This window comes from Macrotis lagotis, chromosome 5, assembly GCF_037893015.1.
Source record: "Macrotis lagotis isolate mMagLag1 chromosome 5, bilby.v1.9.chrom.fasta, whole genome shotgun sequence".
NCBI lineage: Eukaryota > Metazoa > Chordata > Mammalia > Peramelemorphia > Peramelidae > Macrotis > Macrotis lagotis.
This window is the reverse complement of record NC_133662.1, coordinates 6510795-6536402: the sequence shown is the minus strand read 5'-3', so window position 1 is coordinate 6536402 and position 25608 is coordinate 6510795. Positions and strand designations below refer to the sequence as shown.

At 37.6% G+C, this 25608-nt stretch overlaps 1 pseudogene; it reads right to left on the bottom strand.

Annotated features, from left to right (window-relative positions):
* The window catches only part of LOC141523419 (antigen peptide transporter 2-like), a 32299-nt pseudogene extending 7797 nt beyond the window's left edge, over positions 1–24502 (bottom strand).
* Between the last annotated feature and the right edge of the window lie 1106 nt (positions 24503–25608).

The following is a 25608-nucleotide window of genomic DNA, read 5'->3' as shown; positions in this document are numbered from 1 at the left end:
ATTGAATTAAGAGAGTTTCTAGAGACAGGGAGACCAGGTAGGAGACAATAAAATAGTGGTAGTAAGTTTAGAAGGAATGGAAACCAGAAATTTTAATGACAGAAATAGCAGGAATCACAATAGAATTGTTGTTTTTGTCCTTTCATTCTGTAAGAGGACTATGACATCAGGGAGGTGATGCCATTACATGAAAGTGAATAGGACTTAAGTGACAGAACACTGTGCCTAACTTTCCCCTCTGGAGCCATATAGGTCAGGTAGCCAAATATGGCTCAGGATGACTGGAGATTGTCCTGGATGCAGTGGGAGACCTTGGCCTTTTTAAACAAAAGTCTTTTAAACTAAAGTTCTCAGTTTGACTGAGGTAATGTCCATTCAGTGATTAGGCTAGCTAAGAAAAAATGAAGTAAAGTTTGACTTCTTTTTCCTATAAAAAAATCAATTAGGGAAGAGAAGACTCTCTGGACAAAACAGAAACAACAGAAATATTCACTCTAAGCCAATCAGGTCTGATTTTTTTTAATTCCTTCCTTCCTTCCTTTGCTTTCTCCCTCCCTCTCTTTCATACTTTTTTCCTTCCTTCCATGCCCAGGGCAAGGAAGTAGACACTGAAGAAGCTTTTGGGAAGAGGGAAGTCTGTTTTAGACAATATGAGAAGAAATGTAATAAGATTAATTTGGGGAGGACTTTCAAGGATGAAGTTAATATGGTGAAGAAGAGAAAGCACTCAGCTAAGTCTTCCCTACATTGCCCTCAAAGCAACTTTAAAATAACACCTAAAACCAAATTCCAGAGTGGTAGAATCAACAAAAGGTCAGAGTGAGACATTTTTCCAGCTCAAGACAACACAGGAGGTCAAAAAGAGAGATATGTAACTTGGTGTGGAGGCTGGTACAGAACCCATGTTCATGAAACACCAGTAGTGGGACTAGGTGGTGGTGGTGATGGAAGCATCAACAGTTCTAGGAGCTGTCAGTGACAGTAAGGGAATCTGACAACTTGTCAGAGATTATAGGAGATCCTGTGCTAGCACTGGACATAGGATCAAATTCTGCTTGGCAACTTCATTGCCTATACTCATTTCAAGGTCCAAGGGTAGAGGAGAATGTTTAGTTAAGAGGGAGTAAAATCCTGAAAAGTAGTATCTCTTCTGATCCCAATGGATTGGAGACCCTAAAGAATATTATTGTTTCTGGTCACCAAGGAATAAAGGGTCTTGAGGAGAAACACTGATTGTAATCCAAAGACTCAGGGACCCTTACCCTAGGTAAAAACCAGAATGCTTACCAGAAGAACAGTCACCACACCTCTCCCAAGATGACACACATTTGAAGCAACAAAAATTTTCAAATACCCAGAACTAGCTCTATGCAAAAAGGTCTGAAACTTAAGACAGTACCCCTCTACCCTTCACACCAGAAACAGAGACACTCTTAACATAAAGTTTCAAATCAAAAAAATAGTGTTGGGAAATAAATACATAACAAAAAAATAATCTTACCATAAAAATCTACTGTGGTGACAGGGATGATAAAGACATACACTATGACAATGAAGTCAAAACATCTATGAGAAAAGTTTCAAAGAAAAATGTGAATTGAACACAAACTCAACAAGAATTCCTAAAAAAAATCTTAATTATTTTCTAAATCAAAGTGGGAAAGGGAAAACTTAGTTTTAAAAATGAAAGCAAAGGAAGAAAAATAAGAAAAGACAGCTAATAACCTGATAAAAGAGGCACAAAAAATGAAGAAAATTGCATCTTAAAAAACAGAACAGGTCAAAGGGGAAAAGAGATAAAAAAATTTCCTGATGAAAATAACTCCTCAAAAGGCATAATGAGTTTAATTAGAAATAGGTACAAAAGCTTACTGAAGAAAATATTTCCTTAAAAATTAAAATTGGATAAGTGAGAGCTAATAACTCCATGAGACATCAAGAAACAATTATAAACAAAGTCAAAAGAATAGGGAAAATAGAAGGAAATATAAAATACCTCATTGGAAAAAACAATTGATCTAGAAATTAGATTGAGGGAACTTCCTAGGTGGAGTCAAGATAGTAGAGAGAAGTTCCTAGGGCTTTTTCCAGTTCTGAACAGATTTAAATTGACAGAACCCACAAAAAATCAGAGTGAAACAACTTTTCAACTCAAAACATGTTGTAGTATCTTCAAGAAAGGTCTGTGTCACATGGGTAAAAGGGGAGTGCAACCCCACTAAGATAGGGGAACTAGGTAGCCAGTGGGAGAAGGCTCTTAGTTAGCCCCAGTGCAGTTCAATAATCAAGACACCTAGGTCCCAGGTGAGCAGACCAGCAGTACAACAATATAGCAGGCTAGCAATGAGAGGCACAAACCCAACACAGAAGTAGTACTAGGAACCCTGGAACAATGTGGGACTGGGTTGAACTACCCTAATACAGGGAGCAACTGAGAGAACCCAGTGTGGAAGGTCAGGGACTAGACCCCTGGGCCCCAGAACAAAAATCTTGGAACTGTACCTGCTGTGCCCCAGGAGCAGAGTGAGCTCTTTTCAAAATGAGTAAGAAAAAAAAACATACACATTAAAAACCCCGACCACAGAAAGTTACTATGGTAATAAGAAAGATCAAAATGCCATCTCAGAAGACAAAGAAAGCAATGAAAAAAAGCCTACATGTGAAGCCTCAAAGATAGATTATGAATTGATAGTAAATCCAAAATGCCTTCTTGAAAGAGGTCAAAAAGAATCTGAAAAACCATATAATAGAGGAAGAAGAAAAATTGAGAAAAGAAATGAAAGTCATATAGGAGAATTATGGAAAAGGAAACCCAAAAAATAATAGAAGAAAACAATACCTTTAAAAGTAGAATTGGTCAATGGAAAAAGAAAATAACTTACTTAGAGTAGAATTGACCACCTGGAAAAGGAAATACAAAAGCTAACTGAAGAAAATAAATTCTTAAAAATTAGAATTGGACAAGCAGGAGCTAATAACTATGAGACATCAAGAATCCATCAAACAAAACCAAAAGACTGAAACAAATAGAAGAAAATGTAAAATACCTCTTAGGAAAAATAACCAACCTGGAAAATAGATACAGGAGAAATAATTTATAAATTATTGGTCTACCTTAAAGCCGTGGTCAAAAAAAAAAAAAAAGAGCCTGGACAATATCATTCAGGAAATTATCTGGAGCAGCTAGGTAGTGCAGTGAATAGAGCACCAGCCCTGGAGCCAGGAGGACCTGAGTTCAAATGTGATCTCAGACACTTCATACTTACTTAGCTATGTGACTTGGGAAAGTCACTTAATCCCGTTGCCTTGCAAAACAAAAAAACAAACAAACAAACAAACAAAAAAAGGAATTTATCAAGGAAAATTGTACTAATAGCATGGAATAAGATGGTAAAATAGTCCTTGAAAGAATTCACCAATCAACTCCAGAAAGAGATCCCAAAATAAAAACTACAAAGAATATTGTAGTCAAATTTCAGAATTATCAGTTATAGGACAAAATATTGTGAGCAGCCAAAAATAAACAATTCAAATACCAAGGAACCACAATCAGGATTATGCAGGATTTAGGAGTTTCAAAATTAGGGATCACAGTATGGTATATGATATTCTGGAGGGTAAAAGAACTTGGATTACAACCAAAAATCACTACCCTGTAAAATTCAACATATTCTTTTTGGGAGAAAATGGGCATTGAATAAATAAACGATATTTTCAGACTTACCTGATAAAAATACCAGAACTGAACAGAAAATTTGATCTTCAAATAAAAGACTCAAGAGATGTGTAAAAAGGTAAACAGAAAGGAAAAAAGTATTAATAAATAAGACTAAATTACTGACATCCCTATACAGGAAGATAATACTTGTGACTCTTGAGAATTGTGATGATACTTATACTTCTTGAGAATTTTATTTCTATTAGGAAAGTTAAAAGGAGTATACTTAGAGTGGTGAGTATAATATAGGTATAAAATATTAAGATATAAAAAAGGATTAAACTGGGAGACAAAGGAAGAGACAGAAGATAGTAAATAACATCACATGAAGAGGCACAATGGAACTATTATAGCAGAAGAAAAGAAGGGAAGGTGTGAGCATTGAGTGGATCTTACTCTCAATAGATTTGCCTTATAGAAAGAATAAAAATTCAATTCCAATTTAGTTTAGAAATTTATCCTACTCTATTACAGAAGTAGGAGGGGAATGGGGAAAGAAAGGAGAGGAAGGGGCTGATAGGAGGGCTGAAGGATAAGAATAGCAGGAAGAAAGAGGAAGAAAAGGGAGAGGGACTGAATGAAGGAAAGGTAGATTGAAGAAGGCAGTGTCAGAAACAAAACACTAGTGAGGAGGGATAAGGTAAAAAGAGAGAGAAAATTACACAGGGCAAAGTTAGGATGGAAGGTAATACAGAGTTGGTGTGTGAATGGGTTGAACTCTCCTATACAACAGAAGCAAATAGTAGAGTGGATTAAAAACCAGAGTCCTACATTATTTACAAGAAACACATTTGAAACAGAAAGAAACACACAACAGAATATATCATGCTTCAGCTAAAGTTAAAAAAAAAGCAAGGGTAGCAATCCTTATTTCAGAAAAAACAAGAGCAAAAATATACCTAATTAAAAGGGATAAGAAAGAAAACTATATCTTTCTAAAAGATACTATAGACAATAAAATAATAACAATTCTAAACATATATTTACTGCCAAAGCTGAATAAATTTTATAATCCGGTATTTCTGATCTAAGTTTGCTTTCTCAGCCTGTAACTGAGGATTCTAAGTCTGGAATGCATTCTCTATCTATCTTAAGGTCTGTTATATCTCTGCTTTCCAGTTGTCCTGATTATCACAGGAAGATAGATATTAGAAAGCAGGAAGCTTCCTGGTTATCTCTGTAAAAGCCTAAATACTTACATGATTAAACTACAATGGAGATAACTGATCTTTTGATCTTTTAATAAAGCAGATTTGCCAACTCTATGGGAAGTTGACAATGTATAAGAATTTTTGTGACCTAATGTGTAAACTTGTAAACCACCAAATGGTTTGGGACCCATTGTGTGTCATCTTTCTCCCTTCTCTCTGGGTAGACATTCCTATAATGACTACCATCTACAGATTTCTTGGCAAATCCTAGGAATAAAGACTAGACATGCCTAACTTTTTGTTGTTTTATTTTAGATCAAAATTAGATAAGGTTTACAGAACCAGTGTAGAGCATCCAAATTCTTAGAGGAGAAGCTAAATGAGTTACAGGAAGACATAGACAACAAAACTATACTAGTGGGGGACCTCAACCTCCCTCTCTCAAAATTACATGAATCAAGCCACAAAATAAGCAAAAAGGAAATTAGGGAGGTAACTATAATTTTGGAAAATTTAGATATGATAGCCCTCTGGAAAAAAATGAATAGGGTTATAAATGAATATACCTTTTTCTCAGTGGTACATAGTACCTACACAAAAATTGATCATGTATTAGGGCATAAAAACTTCACAATCAAATGCAGAAAGACATAAATGTAAAATGAATCAATAAAAATTGCATATAATAAAGGGTCATAGAAATTTAAGACTAAAAAGTAATTGGAAATTAAATAATCTAATTTTAAAGAAGTGAATCAAACAACAAATCATAGGAATAACCAATAACTTCAAGCAAGACTATAATAATGCAACATCATACTAAAATTTGTGAGATGCAGCCAAAGCAGTTTTTAGGGGAAATTTTATATCTCTAAGTGCTTCTATGAATAAAATAAAGAAACGAATTGGGTATGCAACTCTAAAAGCTAAAAAAAGAACAAATTAAAATCTCCAATTAAATATCAAATTAAAAATTCTAAAAATCAAAGGAATGATTAATAAAATTAAAAGTAAGAAAGTTATTGGACTATTGAAATAAAACTATGAGCTATATATGTTATATAACTATGAGCTATATATGTTATATTAAAGAGTCAAAAACAGATAAACCTTTAATTAATTTGATGTTTTAAAAAGAAAGAATCACTTCTCAGCCTTTTAGCTAAGATCAAGTATAAAAAGAAATTACCAGGATCAAAAATGAAAAGGGTGAATTTACCAACAATGAAAAGAAATTTAAAGTAGTAATTCAGAACTATTTTCCCATCTGTATTTCAACAAATTTTACTAAGTGAAATAAATATTTACAAAGATAAAAAATTGCCCGATTTGACAGAAGAAGAAATAAAATGCTTCATTTCAGAAAAAGAAGTTGAACAACCCATCCATGAATTCCTATGAAGAAATCTCCAGGGCCAGATGGACTTAAGTGAATTCTATCAAACATTTACAAAAAATTAATTACAATTCTATATAAACTATGTGGGAAAATAGGCAAAAAAGAGTTCTGGCAAATTCCTTTTAATGACACCAATATGATGCTGATTAGCTAAACCAAGAAGGGCCAAAATAGACAAAGAATCTTATAAACCAATTTTATTAATGAATATTGATGAAAAATTTTGAATAAGATATTAGCAAAGAGATTACAGCAAGTTATCACTAGAACAATATACTATGATCAGGTAGACTTTATCTCAGGAATGCAGGAGAGGTTCAATATTAGGAAAAGTATCAGCATAATTGACCAAATCAATAGCAAAACTAACAGAAATCACTTAACTATTTCAATAGATGCAGAAAAAGCTTTTCACAAAATATAGAACCCATTCCTATTAAAAATAGGAATAGGACTAGAAATAGGAATAAATGGAGTTTCCCTTTAAATGACAAGCTGTATCTCTCTAAAACTATCAACAAGCATTATATGTAATGGGAATAAGCTAGAAGCATTCCAATTAAAATCCATAGTGAAACAAGGATGCCTGTTATCATGACTATTATTCAATCTTGTATTAGAAATGTTAACTTTAGCAATGAAAAGAAAAAGAAATCAAAAGAATTAAAATAGGCCATGAGGAAACAAAAGTCCCACTCTTTGCAGATCATATGATGTAGATGATACTTAGAGAATCCTAGAAAATCAACTCAAAAACTACTTGAAACAATTAACAACTTTAGAAAAGTTACAAGCTATAAAAATAAATCCACATAAATAATCAACATTTTTATATAATCAATAAAGCCAGCAACAAGAGATGGAAAGAAAAATTCCATTCTAGAAAAATGTGAAACACAAAAGTTTACAAAAATATGAATGTTCAAAACTATCTTTGCATGTAATTTGGAAAAATAAAAGAAAATAATATTCTAAAAAAGAAAGTTGGGGCAGTTAGGTGGCACAGTGAATAGAGCACCAGCTGTGCAGTCAGGAGGTCTTGAGTTCAAATCTGACCTCAGATACTTAATGATTACCTAGCTGTGTGACCTTGAGCAAGTCACTTAACCCCACTGCCTTACCAAAAATAAACTAAAAAAAAAATTTTAATTAAAAAAAAGAAAATTGATCAGGGAGACACAATTTAAGAGTTATTGGATTATCTGAAACCCATAACCAAAGAAAGAGCCTAGATATCATATTTCAAGAAATTATCAAGGAAAACTACTTTGATTCTGAGGGTAAAATAGGAATTGAAAGGATCCACCTGAGATTCCAAAATGAAAACTCCCAGGAATGTTATGACCAAATCCTAGAACTCTCAGGGAAAAGAGAAGATACTTCAAATGGCCAGAAAGAAGCCATTAAAATAGGATAAGATCACAGAAGATTTAACATTCTACCACACTAAAAGGACTTGAAAAATTTTGACTTGGAAGGCAAAAGAGCTATGATTACAATCAAAAATTAACCAGCAAAACTGAGTATAATCCTTCAAGGGAATAAAAGGTTGTGTAATAAAATAGAGGATTTTCAAATATTCCTAATGAAAAGAACAGAATTAGAAAGAAAATTTAACTTTCAAATATGACTCAAGAGAATCATAAAAGGGGGTGGAGCCAAGATGGCTACAAGAGAGGATCATGTCTTAGGCAATCTCTCATAAAACTTCTAAACTAAGGACTCTAACTAAATTTTCAAGAGACAGAACCCACAGAGGGACACAGTGAGGCAGTTCTCCTACTCAAGGTAACCTGGAAAAGAGCAGAAAGGCTCTGCTCCCCGGGGTTGGAGGGGTGGCCTGCCAGAGGGGTGGCCCACCAGAGCAAAAGAACTTCAGCCTCCCAGAGGCAGTCCCAGTAGTGGGGGAGTTTCCTGACCTACGCCCCCGGGGAGCACCAAGCACAAATTGGGGGAACAGTGGGAGACCTCTTCAAGAGCAATCACATGAAGCCCAGCCCTCAGGGAACACAGCAAGCAGCCTGACCAAGGCAGTCCAGATCCAGGAAACAGAAGCAGATGGAGCTGGTAAGCAGGAGGCCCCAGGGCATGAGCCCACTGAACCTAGGGAGGGGAGTGAAGAGAGAGACTGTCCAGCTCTGCCCCTGGAACAGGACGCTGGGGTTCTGACCACATTCAGATCCTGATCACAGTCTAGGCCCCACCCATAGAACAGCAGGGCCCCCCCCACCTCAGCCCCATGGCAGAGGGGGGTGCATATGGTCATTCACAGACCAGGAGGAAGGACAGAGCCTCACACACTAAGACCCTTGTGGGAGTGTCCCAAAAAGCTCAAGAAGCACCCCAAAAACAGGCTAAGGCTGGGAAAATGAGCAACCAGAGAAAAAACAGGAACACCATTGAGAAATATTTTGCCTGTGAGCCCAAGAAGGATCAAAACACTCAGTCTGAAGATGAGGAAGCACAAGCTCCTGCATCTAAAGACTCCAACAAAAACAGAAATTGGGCTCAGGCTATGACCGAGCTCAAAAAAGACTTTGAAAATCAAATGAGGGAGTTAGAAAAAAACTGGGAAAAGAAATGAGAGAGATGCAGGAAAAAACATGAAAATGAAGTCAGCAGCTTAGTCAAGGAAATCCAAAAAAATGCTGAAGAAAATAGCATGCTAAAAATCAGCTTAGGTCAAATGGATAAAACAGTTCAAAGTTATTGAGGAGAAGAATGCTTTAAAAAGCAAAATTGGCCAGATGGAAAAAGAGATAAGAAAGCTCTGTGAAGAAAACAAATCCTTCAGACAAAGAATAGAACTCAGGGAGACTGATGAATTTACGAGAAATCAGGATTCAATACTTCAAAACCAAAAGAATGAAAAATTAGAAGAAAATGTGAAACATCTCATTGAAAAAACAACTGATATGGAAAACAGATTTAGGAAAGATAATTTTAAAATTATTGGAATACCTGAAAGTCATGATCAGGAAAAGAGCCTTGACATCATTTTCAAAGAATTACTACAGGAAAATTGCCCTGATATCCTAGAAGCAGAGGGAAAAATAGAAATGGAGAGAATCCACTGATCCCCCCGAGAAAGAGATCCCAAAAAAACAACCCCTAGGAATATTATAGCCAAGTTCCAGAACTCCCAATTCAAAGAGAAAATAGTACAAGCAGCCAGAAGGACACAATTCAAATACCATGGAGTTGCAGTCAGGATCACACAGGACTTAGCAGCAACTACATTAAAAGCTTGTAGGGCTTGTAATATAATATACCAGAAGGCAAAAGAGCTTAGAATGCAACCGAGAATCAACTACCCAGGAAAACTAATGTCCTCTTCCAGGGAAAAAGATGGACTTTCAATGAACCAGGGGAATTTCAAATGTTCCTGTTGGAATGGCCAGAGCTGACCAGGTTTGATCTTCAGATACAGGACTCAGGTGAAGCATGGAGATTGGAGGAGAGGGGGAAAATATGAGGGACTTGATGATGAACTGCATGTATTCCTGCATAGAAAAATGACACTTATAATACTCATATGAACCTTCTCAGTTAATAGAGCAGGTAGAGGGAGCTTTTATAGTTGAAGCACGGGAGAAAGCTGAATTTGAAGATAAAATATGGTGTAAAAATGGAGTCAATAGAAAAAAGGGAAATGTGATGGGAGAAAGAAAAAGGAGAGGGGGAATAGGCCAAGATATTTCATATAATAAGATTTTTCTTTATTACAATGAGCTATTGCAATGATATGGAAGGGGGAAGGCAAGGGGGAATGAGGGAATCTTCACTTTCATCAGAGGTGGCTAGGAGAGGAAACAGCATACAGACTCAATGGGGTATAGACATCTGGAGTAAGAAGGAGAGAGGGGGGGACAGTGGGAAGGGGTGGGGATGTGAATGAAGGAGGAGAGGATGGACCATGGGGGAAGAGTGGTCAGATATAACACATTTTCTTTTTTACTTCTTGCAAGGGGCTGAGATTGGATGGCCTGTCTGGGACCATAGGGCCAGGTGGATGCTGGGCCTAAGAGGTGGTATGGGGGCTCACGGCCTCTTGGCCCCAGGGCCAGGGATCTGTTTGCTGCACCACTCAGCTACCCTACAGAAGAGTCAGTGAAAGGAGAGAGAAAATATAGTACATGGTAGTGGAGAAATATGAAAGGAAGGAGTTGCAATCAGCAATGGCAACAGTGGAAAAATATGGAAGTAACTTTTGTGATGGACTTCTCATAAAGAATGTGATCCACCCGCGACAGAGTTGTTGGTGTTGGAACAAAGACTGAAGCACATTTATTATTATTATTATTATTATTATTATTGTTGTTGTTGTTGTTGTTGTTGTTGTTGTTGTTGTTGTTGTTATTGTTATTGTTATTGTTATTATTATTTTGGGGGGGTGCAGGGTAGCCTGCCTGGGGCCGCATAGCAGGGTGATTGTTGAGTGTCCAAGGCTGGATGTGGACCCGGGTGCTCCTGGCTCAAGGGCCAGTGCTCTGTCCACCACCCAGCCACCCCTACTATTATTACTATTTTATTTTATTTTTTATTTTATTTTATGTCTTTTTATGTCTTTTATGTCTTTTTGGGGGGGTTTTTTTTGGTTTATGCAGGGCAGTGGGGTTGGGGTGGCTTGCATGTCATGCGGCTGGGTGATTGTTGGGTGTACGGGGCCAGATATGGGCTCGGGTTCTCCTGGCTCCAAGGCTGGTGCTCTGTCCACTGCGCCACCTGGCCATACCTACAATTATTACTATTATTTTTTTAATTTTAATTTTAATTTTTTTCTCTCCTCTTTACTTTATCACTCAAGTGAGTCTATATTTTGGGGGGGGAGGGAGTATTTTGCTTACTTTTAAACAAGAATATTTTATTAATATATAAAAAATTGTACAAAATGAAAATAAATAAATATTAAATTAAAAAAAAGAGAATCATAAACAAGTAAGCATGAGAAAAATCATAAGGAATTCAATAAACTTAAACTTTTATCTTCCAAATGGGAAGATGGTCCTGTAACTTCTAAGAACTTCATCATTATTGGGGTGTTATAAGGAACCTACATAAAAAGAGAGTACTAAAATGAGGTGATAAAAGTGGGATGATCTCAAAAAAAAATGATGTGGTTAAAAAAAAAAGAGGAATGACCTGGGAGAAAGAGGAAGAGAGAGAAAGAATGGGAGAAAATAAAACATATAAAAGAGGCTTGCAAGCTTTCACAATGGAGAGAAATTGGGGAGGGTGGGGCATCAACACTTGAACCTTACATCTAAGTTGGTTCAAAGGGGGAAAACATATCTGTATATACACTTATGACATTAGTAATAAAAATCTATTTTACCCAATAGTGAAGGATGAGAGGAAGGAAACACAGGAGGGGGGGGGGGGTTGTGGAGGAGTGTGAATGGGATAAAGTCTGAGATTTCTTCAGTAGAATATGATAGATTAGAGACAGTCGAACTGTGTGTTATGTCTCTTCTGCCCTTCCTCCCCTGACAAGCAACTTAATGTTCCCTTTTTTTTTTTTTAGGATTTTGCAAGGCAAACGGGGTTAAGTGGCTTGCCCAAGGCCACTCAGCTAGGTAATTATTAAGTGTCTGAGACCAGATTTGAACCCAGGTACTCCTGACTCCAAGGCCGGTGCTTTATCTACTATGCCACCTAGCCGCCCCAACTTAATGTTACCTTAACCTAAATGTAAGTAGTAAACTGACTCTGTCTTAGCTGAATTGAAGTCCAGATGTTTCTACATTCCTTGTCCTGGAGCAGGGAGAATTTGTCTCTGTTTGAATTATATGCTTTTTCTTTAGATTAATTTACACGTCTAGATTGTGAAGACCACATTCCTCACTAATGAGGATGGGTCAGTGGGGGGGGGGGGGTGTAGAATCACGTTAGGATAAATAGATTTTGGATTCCTTGCTCCAGTACCTCACTCTCTCTCCTTGTTTTAAGGCAGAGTGGGGTCTGATTACTAAGAATTGAATAAAACTTTTCTCTTCATACCTTGAGAAATCTCCAAATTTTATTTAAGTGGGTAAATTTATCTCACACAAGTGTATGCAGTGATCAAAGGAAGAAAATTAAAAAAAAAGGCAATGGTCAGAAGTAAAATAAACTTGGAAGGGAAACAAGATAAAAAGGACAAGAGAAGGTTAAACAGAAGAAAATAAGATGGGAGATGAATAGTTAATAATCATAACTGTGAACATGATTGGGATGAAATTCATCCATGAAATGGAAGTGAATACTAGAATGGATTAGACATCAGAACTGACAATACATTGTTTCCAAAAATTAGACTTGAAAGAGAAAGACACACACAAAGAGTTAAAATATGAGTCTGGAGCAGACTCATATTGAAAAAAAATAAAAAGCAAAAGAAACAATCATTTCAGATAAAAAGAAAAATAGACCTAATTTAAAAGGATAAGAGGTAAACCAAATCTGGTTAAAAGATTACAAAAAATTACATTTAATAAAAGATCATGGAAGCATAGAATATAAGTTAATTGGAAACTAGATGATCTAATCCTAAAAAATGAGTAGGTCAAAGGACAAATCAGAGAAATAATCAACAAAAAATAATTCCAAAATTTACAAGATGGAGTCAAAGCCTCTGTATTTCCAAGTGTGTACCTCAATGAAAGAGAAAGAGAGCAGATCAGTGAATTACTCATGCAAACATAAAAAACTAGAAAAAGAACAAATTTAAAAATCCCAATTAAACACCAAAATGGAAATACTAAAAATCATGAGAAAAATCATAAGGAATTAAATAAAGTTAAACTTTTACCTTCCAGATGGGAAGATGATACCTGTATCATGGAAAATTGAAACACAAATGTACTGTTGGTGGAGTTATGAACTAATCCAAATATTCTGGGAGAATAATTTGAAGCTATGTACAAAGAGCTAAAAAAAACTGTGAATAACATTTGACCCAGTCTTACCACTACTAGATCTGTATCCCAAAGAAATCAAGAAAAGGGGGAAAGGATCTATTTGTACAAAAATAGTTATAGCAGCTCTTTTGTGGAGGCAAAGAATTTGAAATCAAGGGGATGCCATCAGTTGGGGAAATGATTTAACAAGTTGTGGCATATGATTGTCATGATATTATTGTGATTCTATTGTGCTATAATCAGTGAAGAGCAGAATGGTTTCAGAAAAAACTGGGGAAACTTGTATGAATTCAGACAAAGTGACAAAAGCAGAACCAGGAGAAAATTGTACACAGTAACAATAACATTGATCAACTGGGAAAGACTAAGCTGCTCTGATCAAGACAATGGTCCAAGAAAATTCCAAAGGGCCAATGATGAAAGATGCTATTCAATTCCAGAGAGAAAATTGATGAACTCTGAAAGCAGATTGAAGAATCTTTTTTAAAACTTTCTTCATTTTTGTTTTATTTTTTTCCTTAGCAACACAGCTAACATAGAACAATTTTTTCATGGCCACACATATATAATTGATATCAAATTGCTTGACTTCAAGGTTTGAAAGAAATTGAGAGAATTTGGAACTTAAAATTTTTAAATGTAATTGGCAAATATTTAATAAAATAAATAAAATAAGGTGATTTTAAGAGAGAGAGAGAGAGAGAGAGATTTGGGATATAATGAATTGAGGGGACAAAAGGATCTCCAATGGAGAAGTCTAGCAGGTTTCTGAAGATGTGGGCCTAGGATTCAGGTGAGGCATCAGGACTCAGACAGCTTGGACAATCATCAGAAAGAAGGCAAGCATGAAACCATAAACATGAATCAGCCCTAAAAAGTACGCAGCAAGAAAAATTGAATAGAAAACTATAGGAAAATGGTAGAATAGGTCAGAAAATTCTTAGCTCTCCATATTTCCTCCACAAGTAAGTCAATAAAGCACCCCAGACTGAACATGTTTAAGTGTTGGGATGGAACAGTAGCTCTCCTGGGACAACCAGAGTAGATCCAAAGAAAGATTCCTGGTCCAAGCTCCCTGAAACACCAAGAGGCAAGCCTTAGGGGCAGCTGGGTTTGGAGGAGGCCACCACTTCAACCACAGGAATTCTCCAGATGGTGTGTGGAGTTGGGCACCTGAGCAGATGAAGAAAAGGAACTTTGACTTATAAGGGATGCCTGGCCCAACTATGAGGCAGAAACTCAGTCCTGGACTAGAAGGTACAAGCACACAACCAGAAGGCAGAAGTAGTTGTGCCAGTTGTGCCACTGCTAGCTGTGGACACTGACAGGAAAACTGAGTTCTTGATCTTGGGGCTCTCAACCAGAGGGAAAAATTGAAGGTTATAGCCAGGTTATAATTGAAAGTTATAGGGAGGGGCAGCTAGGTGGGGCAGTGGATAAAGCACCAGCCCTGGAGTCATGAGTACCTGGGTTCAAATCTGGTCTCAGACACTTAGTAATTACCTAGCTGTGTGGCCTTGGGAAAGCCACTTAACCCCATTTGCCTTGCAAAAAAAAAACCTAAAAAGAAAAAGTTATAGGGGGCAGCTAGATGGTGCAGTGGGTAGAACACTGGCCCTGGAGTCAGAAGTACCTGAGTTCAAATCCAACCTCAACCACTTAATAATTACCTAGTTGTGTGACCTTGGGCAAGTCACTTAACCCCATTGCCTTGTAAAAAGGCAAAAGAAAAAAAGTTATAGGGAGTAAGATCATTCCCAGCACAGTGTTCTGTGACTTGGAGGGGAATGGAGGACAGAGCTTGAGCTTAGGCTTAGGATAAAGTCAGCTTAGGATAAAGCTCCTGAAAGTAAGAGACACTATCTTCCACCCCACAGGATTGGAGGTGAATATAACAATAAGCTGCTCAAAAAAAAATTTTTAAGACTAGGTAAAATAAAAAGAACCCAACCATGGACAGTTACTTTGAGAATAGGGAAGATCAGAATTTGCCTTCAGAAGAAGATACTGCAGCAAAAAGAAAAAAAAAAGCCTCTCTTACTCCAAAAAGTAATGTCAAATAGCTACCTGAACAAAAAAGAATTTATATAACTCACAAAAGACTTTAAAAATCAAAGAAGAGAGAGTGAAGAAAAGTAAAAAAAGAAAACAATCTAAGAAAAGAAGATTATGAAAAGAAAGTAAATCAATTGGAAAAGGAGGTCCAAAATCTTAAGGAAGAAAATGACTATGAAAATAAGAATTAGGCAAGAGGAAGGCAATTAAATTATAAGAGACCAAGAAATAATAAAACAAAATATAAAATATAAAGAATGAAAAAATAGAAGAGAATGTGAAAGACCTCAAAAAACAAACAACCAATCTGGAGAACAGATCAAGAAGAAAAAAATAAGAATTGAACCTTCAAGCTATGATCAAAAGAAGAATCTTGATATTATAATACAAGAAATACTTTTTAATTGTCTCAAAGTGTTAAAACAAGAGAAAAAGGAGAAATAAAAAAATTCACCAATCACTACCTGAATGGGATTCTAGGAAGAAAACTGAAAGGACTATCATAAATAAATTCTAAAACTCTTAGGCTAAAGAGAAAATATTAAAGTCAACAAGGAAAAACAATTCAATTATGGTGGGACCACAATTAGAATTATACAAGAACTAGCAGTGGCTATATTAAAAGACCATAGGTCTTAGAACACTATATATTGAGGAGCAAAAGAACTGGGATGCAGTCAATACTATCATACTCAGCAAAGTTAAGCATAATCTGAATGAAAACAAAAAAAAATGAACATTCAGTGAATTGCCAGACTCTCAGGATTTTGTTGCAAAAGGACCTGAACTTAATAGAAAATTTGACATACAAGAACCAAGAAAAATATAAAAAAAAAAGACTAATTATAGGGGACTCAAAAAGGACAAAATGCTTGCTATTTATATGTGGAAATGTAAACCATATGTCCAATATAGTTATTAGTAATTGGGTAAATCAAAAAATAAAAGATTGTAAAGTAAAATGTTGTACAAAAAGATTTTAAAAAGTTATCTTCTTAAACAAAGGAGGTGTGAGAGGAAGAATTAAAACAGAAATCAGATGGGGAAGGAAAGTTGGTAAGTTCTGGAAACCTACTCTCATTGGGAATGGGTTAAAGAGTGAACAATATATAAATGTGTGTATGTGTATGTATGTATATATGTATGTATATATATATATATATATGGGGGGGTGGGTATGAGTATAAAAGTCTTTTAAATTCAGAAAGAAATAAGAGAAGGGAATAGGGAGGGTCCTGAGTCAGAAGGTGAGAGAGAATAGGATAAGACAGTATATAGAAAGGGGTATAGGTCAATGGGTAGGAGTGAAAGGTAATAAGTAGAAATGAAGCAGAGGAGTGAGGAGGCATTGTTTTCAGGTAATACTATAAAAATGAGAACTACACACAAACTAAATATATAGATATATATGAATATGTGTGTATATATGTATATGTATGCAGGTTTGTGTATATATATGGATATAAATAAAGATCTATTTATGGGTGTATCACTGGGTATATATGTATTTGTGAGTATGTATATTAATATAAGCAGATAGATACATAGATACATAAATATAGATAGATAGATATAGCTAGATAGATAAATATAGATATAGATATATCCATGTTTAATTGTAGTCATGGGGGAGGGAAAGAATAAACAGTGCATAGCAGAGGACAGAAGAAAACCTACAATAAATCAAAGATGGATAATTTTGTACACAATGTATAATATTTACTATATAGGTCTATTGAAATAGAAATTTATAGCTTTATATTATGAATTTTCTATGTTTTGCTGTGCACAAGACTATATTTTTTCTTATTTAAGCTTAAAATAAAAATATATATATATATACCAAAAAAAGAAAAATTGGAGTTCTGAAGACTAAATTTAAACTTTAGGAAATTGTCACATTAAAAGATCTGGAGACCATACCATGCCCATAAAAAGGGAAAGAGTATAGTCAGAAATATAAAAGTGTAGTACAGTGACAAAGAAGTTAAGGGAAGAGGCAGTGATCAATTGTCAAATGCCACAGAAAGTAAAGCATCAAGCTTTAGACATGGTCTTGGATTTGACAATGTCATTGATGACCTTTGAGAAGAGAGTTTCATTAAAGTAATGGAACAATAGACAGAAGACAAAGGAAGACAAGGAAATAGAGGCAATATAATGTAGATTATACTATAAGATTAGTCATAGAAGGGCAATAACCAGAGGGGAAGATATAAACAAGAATGAGCTTCTTTTGATATGGGAAAGCCTGAAAATGTCTGGAAGCAGAGGTGGTGGAATACAGCTAGCCAAGATGACAAAAACTGAGAATGACTAAATGTTAGAGGAATTGGGAAAGGCAGGATTTGCTAATGTTCTGAAGTTGAAGCTATGAACAGGTTCCACGGTTCTGGATTATGCAAATGACTGCACTAGCCCAATCTTTTGACTCAGCGATCTCATGATGGGGCTTATACCCTGAGCAGATAAAGAACAGAAACTATGGTCCAGAATATGCCAACATGTTCATATCAGCACTCTTGACAGTAACAAAGAAATGGAAACACAATGAAGACCTATGGGCTGAGGAATGACTGAAAAACACAGTTACATGAATCTAATGGAACATGATGGTGCAGTAAGAAATTTGGAGAAACATGGGAAGATTTTTGTAAACTTATCCAAAATGAAATAAACAGAACCAAAAGAAAAATAAACACAATGACTACCATTTTATGTATGTATGAATATATGTACACATATAATATATATATATATATATATATATATATATATATATATATATATATATATATATATATATATATATATATAAAATGAAAAGGTCACTGAAAGGAAGTAAAACTCTTGATGTATAAAAAAGCCAGTAAGGTCCCTCTGAGAGCAGATAATACATCATACCCCCCCCCATGACAAAGAAGACAAGATACTACTAAGACAAAATGTTTCCACTGTAAGATGCTAAATAAATATTTCTGAATGAATACATACACATATTGTTGAACCCTTTGTCAAATCCCTGTCTTCCTAATCAGAAAAACTTACAAAAAAATGGAAAATGTATTCCCTCATTAGAATAGGTACTGGGGAAGGAAGGGGGTAAATTCATTATCTCCTACCTCAGAGTAAGAGCATCTAAAAAAAGTAGCATTTCCAGATCCAAGCTTTGGGGAAGAAATGTTTTCCCTGCCCTTCCCAGGTAAGGCAGATTTTGTATCTGGGATCAGCTGGCCAATGGATAACACAAGGGGTTTGGGTGTTAGGAAATACCCCCCAGAATTAAAGGATTGGACTTGTTAGCATCTGGTCCAACCCCCCCCCCTTCATTTTATTGATGAGGAAACTGAGGCCCAGAAATATGAAGTGATTATCTCCAGGTCACTCAGATAAGAAGTAGCAGAAACCTAAAAAACATGGAGATGGTTCCCCTACCTCCTCCCACCCCTTGGTTCCCTCACCTGCCAAGAGAGAAGAGGAATATGAAGAAGATGACAGTGACAAAAGCATCATGGTCAAAGTCCTGGCCCAGGATGTCAATCATACAACCAATGTAGTGGGGAACAGACATCTCACCTGAGATAGGGCATGAACAATGTGGGTTGGGGAAAACATCAAGGATCCTTTTCCTTATTCATTTAGACTCAAGTTCTCCCCAACCCCATTCCTAGAGTCCATTTACCTATTACTGCAGCAGTCAGGAAGATGAAAGCAGCTACAAGGAAGGAAAAGTCAAGCCAGGACAGTCTCAGCAGCCTCCACATCATGGCTTTGTTCTCCTGTACTGAGGGAAGGACATCTGAGGGGCTCAGCACCTTCCATAAAGCCCAACTCAGCCCCACACCTCCATAGGCCACCAACATCCAGGTCCATGGGGCTGAGGCTAGGAGCACAGGGGGAGCTCCCAAGACCCCAGGAACCAGGGCCCTCAGAGACAGGAACAATGGGGTGCTCAGGCACAAAGTAGGCAGCAGTTCCCCCATCCTCCCAAGCCTCCCAGATAAACTTAGCAATCCCCACAGGGCCCCCAACTGAAAAGTTCCCTCCAGCCAGAGGACAAGGAGTCCTGGAGGAAATAGGGCTCCCAGTAGCCCAGGCAATAGCCAAAGCAGTATCAGATCAGTTAGAAGGAGGGGACCCCAGGGCCTCAGGGCAGGGAGCTGCATGTCAAAGCCTGTGAAAGAATAAGGAGAGAATATTATTATTATTATTATATTATTATTACTACTATAATATTATTTTAATTATTACATTATAGTAAGGAGCAACAGTTCCAATCAAGTCCATCATTGACCCCTTGCCCAGGATTGCTTCCCTCTCTATCAGAAGGATCCCTAGCTGAACCTCAGGCCCCTCAAAACTTTCCCAGTCAAAGCTTGATTGATCGGCTCCTAGGAATTAGGATTTTAAGGACCACAGAGACCATCTAGTAAGTTCATCTCCAGCATTTCTATACAGGAGGAAACCGACTCAGGGAAATAAAGAGGCTTGCCCAGGGTCAGACGGAGAGTTTGTGGGAGAGCTGGGGTTGGGTGCGAGCTCCCAAGCCCCAGAGCGCCTTCCACTTCTCCAAGTCTCGGGGTTGTCCTGCTTCCTGAGAGGGCAGAGAATTTCCTAGACTTTAGCTGTTGATGAAAGGGAGGGGGCACCTCTTAAAGCCTCCAGATCCGCACCTTCCCAGGAACGAACTGCACTGGGGCTCCCCGTGCAAGCTTACCTGCTCACAGCATAGGCTCCGGACTGCGGCTGGAGCAGAGTTCACCAAGTGGTCCGGAGCTGGGCCGCCTCCAGGTGTGGCTCCTCCGCCTCCTCCAGGGGCTCCCGGTCCCCTGGAATCCTTTCAATGTTATTTCCCAAACCTGGAGCCTAAGGTTTCCCTTTCGATTTCCAGGAATGAGTCCCCAGATCTGGGACTCCCCCAATAGGGAGTGAACCACACCCTAAAATCAAAGATTCCTAAATTCTTTTGCTGAAAATCTAACATTATTCCTGTTTGGGTCATCTCTGTGAATGGGATAAAGTCTGATATTTCTTCAGGAGAATATTATAGATTAGAATAAGCTGAGCTATGGGTTAGGCCTCTTCTGCCCCTCCTCCCCTGACAAGCAACTTCTGGGATGTCTGTGAATGTTATCATGACTGGAATGTAAAGTGCAAACCGATCTGGCTCCTTACCAGTGATAAGTCCAGACATCCATACATTCCTCGTGGCTGGAGGAATTACACGTCTGTTTGGATTATATGCTTTTCTTTAAATTAGTTTACAGGCTTAGATTGTGAAGACCACATTCTTAACTAATGAGGATGGGCCAGTGTGGGGGGGGGGGATCGTGTTAGGAGCCATACATATATTCATGTCTTACTCTCCCATCTATATGGTTGAATAGAGGTCAGCTTCTCAAGAATCAAATAAAGACTTTTTCTCTTCATATTTTGAGAAATCTCTGAAATTTATTTAAAGGGGTTACAAATAACACAAAGGGGATTAACCATAGGACCTTGGTCCAGTCAATGGCACATGTGACAGTCAGAAACCCTCGACAAAGGGAAGAAGTTATTTCTCAAAGGACCATGACATCAGGGGTGTGATGCTGTGACACATAAGTGACTTGGATTTAAGTGAGGGAGTGCTGTGCAAAATGATCAGTCTCCCTTTCTCCTCTGGAACCTTCTAGGGGACCAGTGATCAAATATGGCTAAGGATGATTAGAGATGACCTTGGATGCAGTGAAAGACCTAGGACTTTTTACACTAAAATCTCAGTTTGACTGAGGCAATGCCCATTCAGTGATTAAGGCTAGGTAAGAAAGAAATGTGGCAAAGAATGGCCACTTGCATAGTGGGGGGGGGGAACCATTCTGGGAAGAAAAGACCCTCAGAGATGGAAGGCAGTAAGTGAAGTCATTCTTCCTGGAACTGGTTCAATTAATTCACAATGGGTGGAAAAATTTCTGTGTGGGGGTAGTACTATAGACTGCTGGGGGTAGAGTCACAACTTCCACTTTAGTGTCTAGGAGAAGAGGCTCCTAAACCAGTTCACTTTTACTCTCATTGGGAATGTTGAGGCCACTGAAAGAGGAATAGGGTAAGGAATGAAGAGAAATTATCTCTGAGGAGGAACCTTGGAGAAGCAGTTGGGTATACAGTATGGTGTACTTGATATTTGCATCCAGGGAGATAATCTATCTGAGAATTATCTATCATCACATTGATAGTTTAAGATACTCTTGAAAGAACAGAGAATTCTGGGGGCAAAAGATGGTTTCCTGGTCTGGTGATGCTTCCTAATGCTTGGTTATGCCTATAAGATGTGCCCACAATGGGGAATCCACCCATAACTTGAGTATGTGGAAAAGATGAGCAGGAAGAAGGAGATAGTTGACCTGCCATTCAAGGACTAGAAGAAGGGCAGTTCTGGGGCTTACCAATGACCCATAGTGTGCAGGACTTCCTAATCCTTTGTGCTTTTCTTCTTGAAGAGCACCCATTCGATGGAGAGTCCATGCAGTGGAAGCATCAATTAAGTGAGTAAAACCTGCTCCTGCCCTTATGAAGTTTCAGGTTTTGTTAGAGTCAATCAGTACAACACAAAGGCAGCTGTAAAATGGCAAAATAGAAGTTTATTTGTACATATTTTCTTGCTCTCTATTGTTGCCCCCCCAAGTAACCTGTAAACTCTTTGTAGGCAGGGACTTATATAATTGAACATAACAGATAGGCCCTCATGCTGAATGCTTCATGGCCCAGGATAATTGCCATAGCTGCCCACTTCTGGACGGTTCCTGTCAGTGTCAAGCCTGTTCTCAATAAATTATGGATCCTGGAGCTGTCCCTCCCCATCCTTCAGCCAAGTCAGAAAGATTTCTGCAGGATAAATGTCCTGGTCCCAGCTCCAAAGGGTCACCTCCCCATCAGAAGCAGTGTGCCAGGTCACTTGGGCAGAAGGTGGATTGGGAGCAAAGGTCAGAGACATTTTTAATTCTCTCTTTTCCCCTTCCTCTCCAGGGGCACAAGGAGACAGATAGGGAACAAGACACAATCTGGGTTTGAAGGGATATGAAGTCCCTAGGGATCAGGAGTTCAGGGCTGAGGCTTCAGGAAAGATGGAGAAAGACTGGCAGAGGGAACTCTGCAGACTGATCTGTGGAGGGGTTATTGCCACCTCCATTTTAATGACATGCATCTCAGTTGTGACTCAGACAAGTCTTGTAACCTCTTCAAGTTTTAAAAGTCACCAAGTAAAGGACCCAAGAATAAAAAGTAAATCAAAAGTCCAGGAAATGGAATTATGATATAGAGTAGAAAACTTTATTTCACCATAAAAGGAGTAAGTTGGCACAGTGAATAGAGTCCAGGGCCTGGAGTCAGAAGACCTGAATTCAAATACAGACCTCAAAGAATTACTAGATGTGTAACTCTAGGCAAGTCACTTGATCCTGTTTGCCTCAGTTTTCCTCATCTGTAAAATGAACTGGAGAAGGAAATAACAAACCAATTCAATTTCTTTGATAAGGAAATCTTAAATGGAGTCACAAAGAATCAGAGACAACTCAATAATAACAAAAGGAAAGAGCTTAATTATTACAATAGGAAGGGATGAGGAGAATACCATTTCAGCATAAAGTTAATTCCGCACTGCTTGAAATACAAAAATATGAATTACTAGTAATCTTTTTGTTCATGGCATATTTAGTAGAATTTTCCCTTTCTTTTTCATTACCCCAACTAGGAAACCATTAAACTCCAAATTTTGTGGAGAACATAAAGGTAACCCTAGAAAGAACTTAGAGTCAATTTCCTTTATTTAACAGATTAGAAAACTGAAGACCAACAATGTTAAAATATTATTCCAAGATCATATAGATAAGAAATAGCAAAAATTGAGATTTGAACCTATATCCTATTATTCCAAATTCAATCCTCTTTCCACAATACCATGTTGGTCTAGAGATGGTCCTGCCTCCTCTTGTGAAGGACACCTTGACCAGATGGTCCTGCCTCCTCTTGTGAAGGACACCTTGACCTTTCAAATTATGTTAAATTCAATGCCACTTGGACTGGCAGTGGAAGAGTTGAATAATTCAATTATCATTTTCTGCTATCAAACCATTCAAATCAAGTCTTAGCCTATCTTTCCTCTTTTGATCACAATAGAATAAAAAATTTTCTCTTCTTGTTATTTTTCACTGTGTTCCTTCCTTCATAGAACAGCTGCCTGGTATACCAGTTTTCTAAGAAAAATTAAGAAAACTCTTTTGATTTTTTTCCATTCTTTTAGTGACATTTTCTCTGTGAAAGATTATTTGCATGTTTATGAATCATAGAACAACACAATCTAGTGGGGGAAAAATTAAAGCAGCAGAAATAGGCATAAATACCTAGCATAAATAGTGGGTCATCAATGAAATGCCCAGGAGAAGTGTCATGAAATTCACTATTAGATGAATATATAGACCACTAAGGACATGGCCAGTCATGTAATAAAAGGTGAAACAGCAGGTGGATAGACATTAGCAATATATTAAGAGAACCAGAGGGAGTCTTATGGCAGATTTATTGAAAGACAGATAAGCATCATAGAGGAAAAGGTCCCTTAGCCCCTAATACTCCTAGTGACCAATTTTACATAGGTCTGATGTTTCTCACCTGTAAAAGTAATAAGGTTGGATTAAATCATATCTCCCTTTTCCTCAAGAAATTTCTCATCACTGGAATATGGATATTAGTTTAGGAAGAGAGAAAAATCATGATTTGCCAGCTTTCATCTCAAATATAGAAGGTGCTTGTCATTCCCTTAGCTTTAGTCAAAGCAGCTGAAGGGACAAAAAAACTTTATATGAAGGCAGATTGCCCCTCCTTACAAGTTGAATGGGGAAAAAGAGGAGTAGTTTTATGGAAAGATGTTGCTAAAGTTCATCATTTTTCCTTCACAACAGTTTTACTTTATGTCTTCCTCTCTACTTGCATGGTTATCATCCTTGTGGGTCTCCTTTCCTCAGGTCTCTCCTAATTCCAGTTCATCCACCACTCATTTGTCAAAGTGATATTCCTAAAATAAAGGTCTGACCATATCACTCAGCCATCCACCCCACTCAATAGACTCAAGGGTCTCCCTGTCACCTCCAGGACCAAATACAAAATCCTATTTACTCTTTACTCTTTGTAACCCTACTGCTTCCAACCTCTTCAGTCTTCTTACATTTTAATCCCCTCCACTAACTTTTAGATGAAGGGACACTGGAATTTTGGCTGTTCTTTCCATCTCTCAACTCTGCTTTTCACTGGCTGCCCCCCTGTCTCCTCCCCTCCCCAGCCCCCCACATCTGGAATATGCTCCCTCCTCATTTCTGTTCTCTGCCTTCCCTGGCTTCCTTCCAAATATAGTTCAAATCCCATATTCTGCAAAATTCTTTTCCTGGCACCCCATCTACCAACTACTTGTTTCTTCTTTCTGAGATGACCTATCGTTTGTCCTTCATATATCTTGTGTACCCATAGATGATTACATGTTGTCCCTTCTACTAGACTTGGTTCCTTGAGAGCAGGAACAATTTTTCCTTTCTTTGTTTCCCCACCATTTAACACAGTGTCTATCACAGTAAGTGATAATTATTTGTTAACTGGGTTGACAGTTCAAGGACCCAGGTGAGACATCAAATTCTGATTCCTGTTTTCTGGGACCTCTGGCAAGTCATTGAAAAGTTCTTTGCTTCAGTTTCTTCATCTGCAAGATGAGGGAGTTGATTTGGGGAGCTCTAAGCTCCCTTGTTCTTAATCTTATAGACCTATTCATTGTTATACACACACAGAGTCAGTGAGTGCTTCAGGAGACAGCAAGAGTAGTTATTTGAGACAATTATATCTAATAAAGCCACAAGGTGGCGAGCTAGGCTTGAACTAAGGTCTCACGTAACTACAACTACAGAGGACCTAATATAGTTCCTTGATATACACCCCTACCTCTCCATAACTCCCTAGCTGCCTCCGATGTTAAATTCTAAAAACTTTGCTATTTCCCTAGTACTTTTAACTTTGTAGCTCATTGCCCTCATCTTACTTGGTTCCCAGGTCTCTTTTCCTTCCTTATTGTAACCCCAAAGAATTAGTAAGAGGGTTCAAGGCATTTTTACTGCAATGAAAAGGAAAAGACTACCAGCATCTAATCAGACTTTCATGTGGACAATATTCCCTCTGATTAAAATGCATATTTTTCCTTCTATATACACCCTCTCTTTTGCACTTGGATTTTTACTGATACATTGGAAGAATTTTGGGTGAGGAGGCAATCCTTCAAGAGAGTTTTAACATTTCCTGAGGAAGTGAGCAATCATCTCATTGACATTTTCTTCTGCTCCCTAGCTGTCAGCCCATCAACAAATGCCTCTT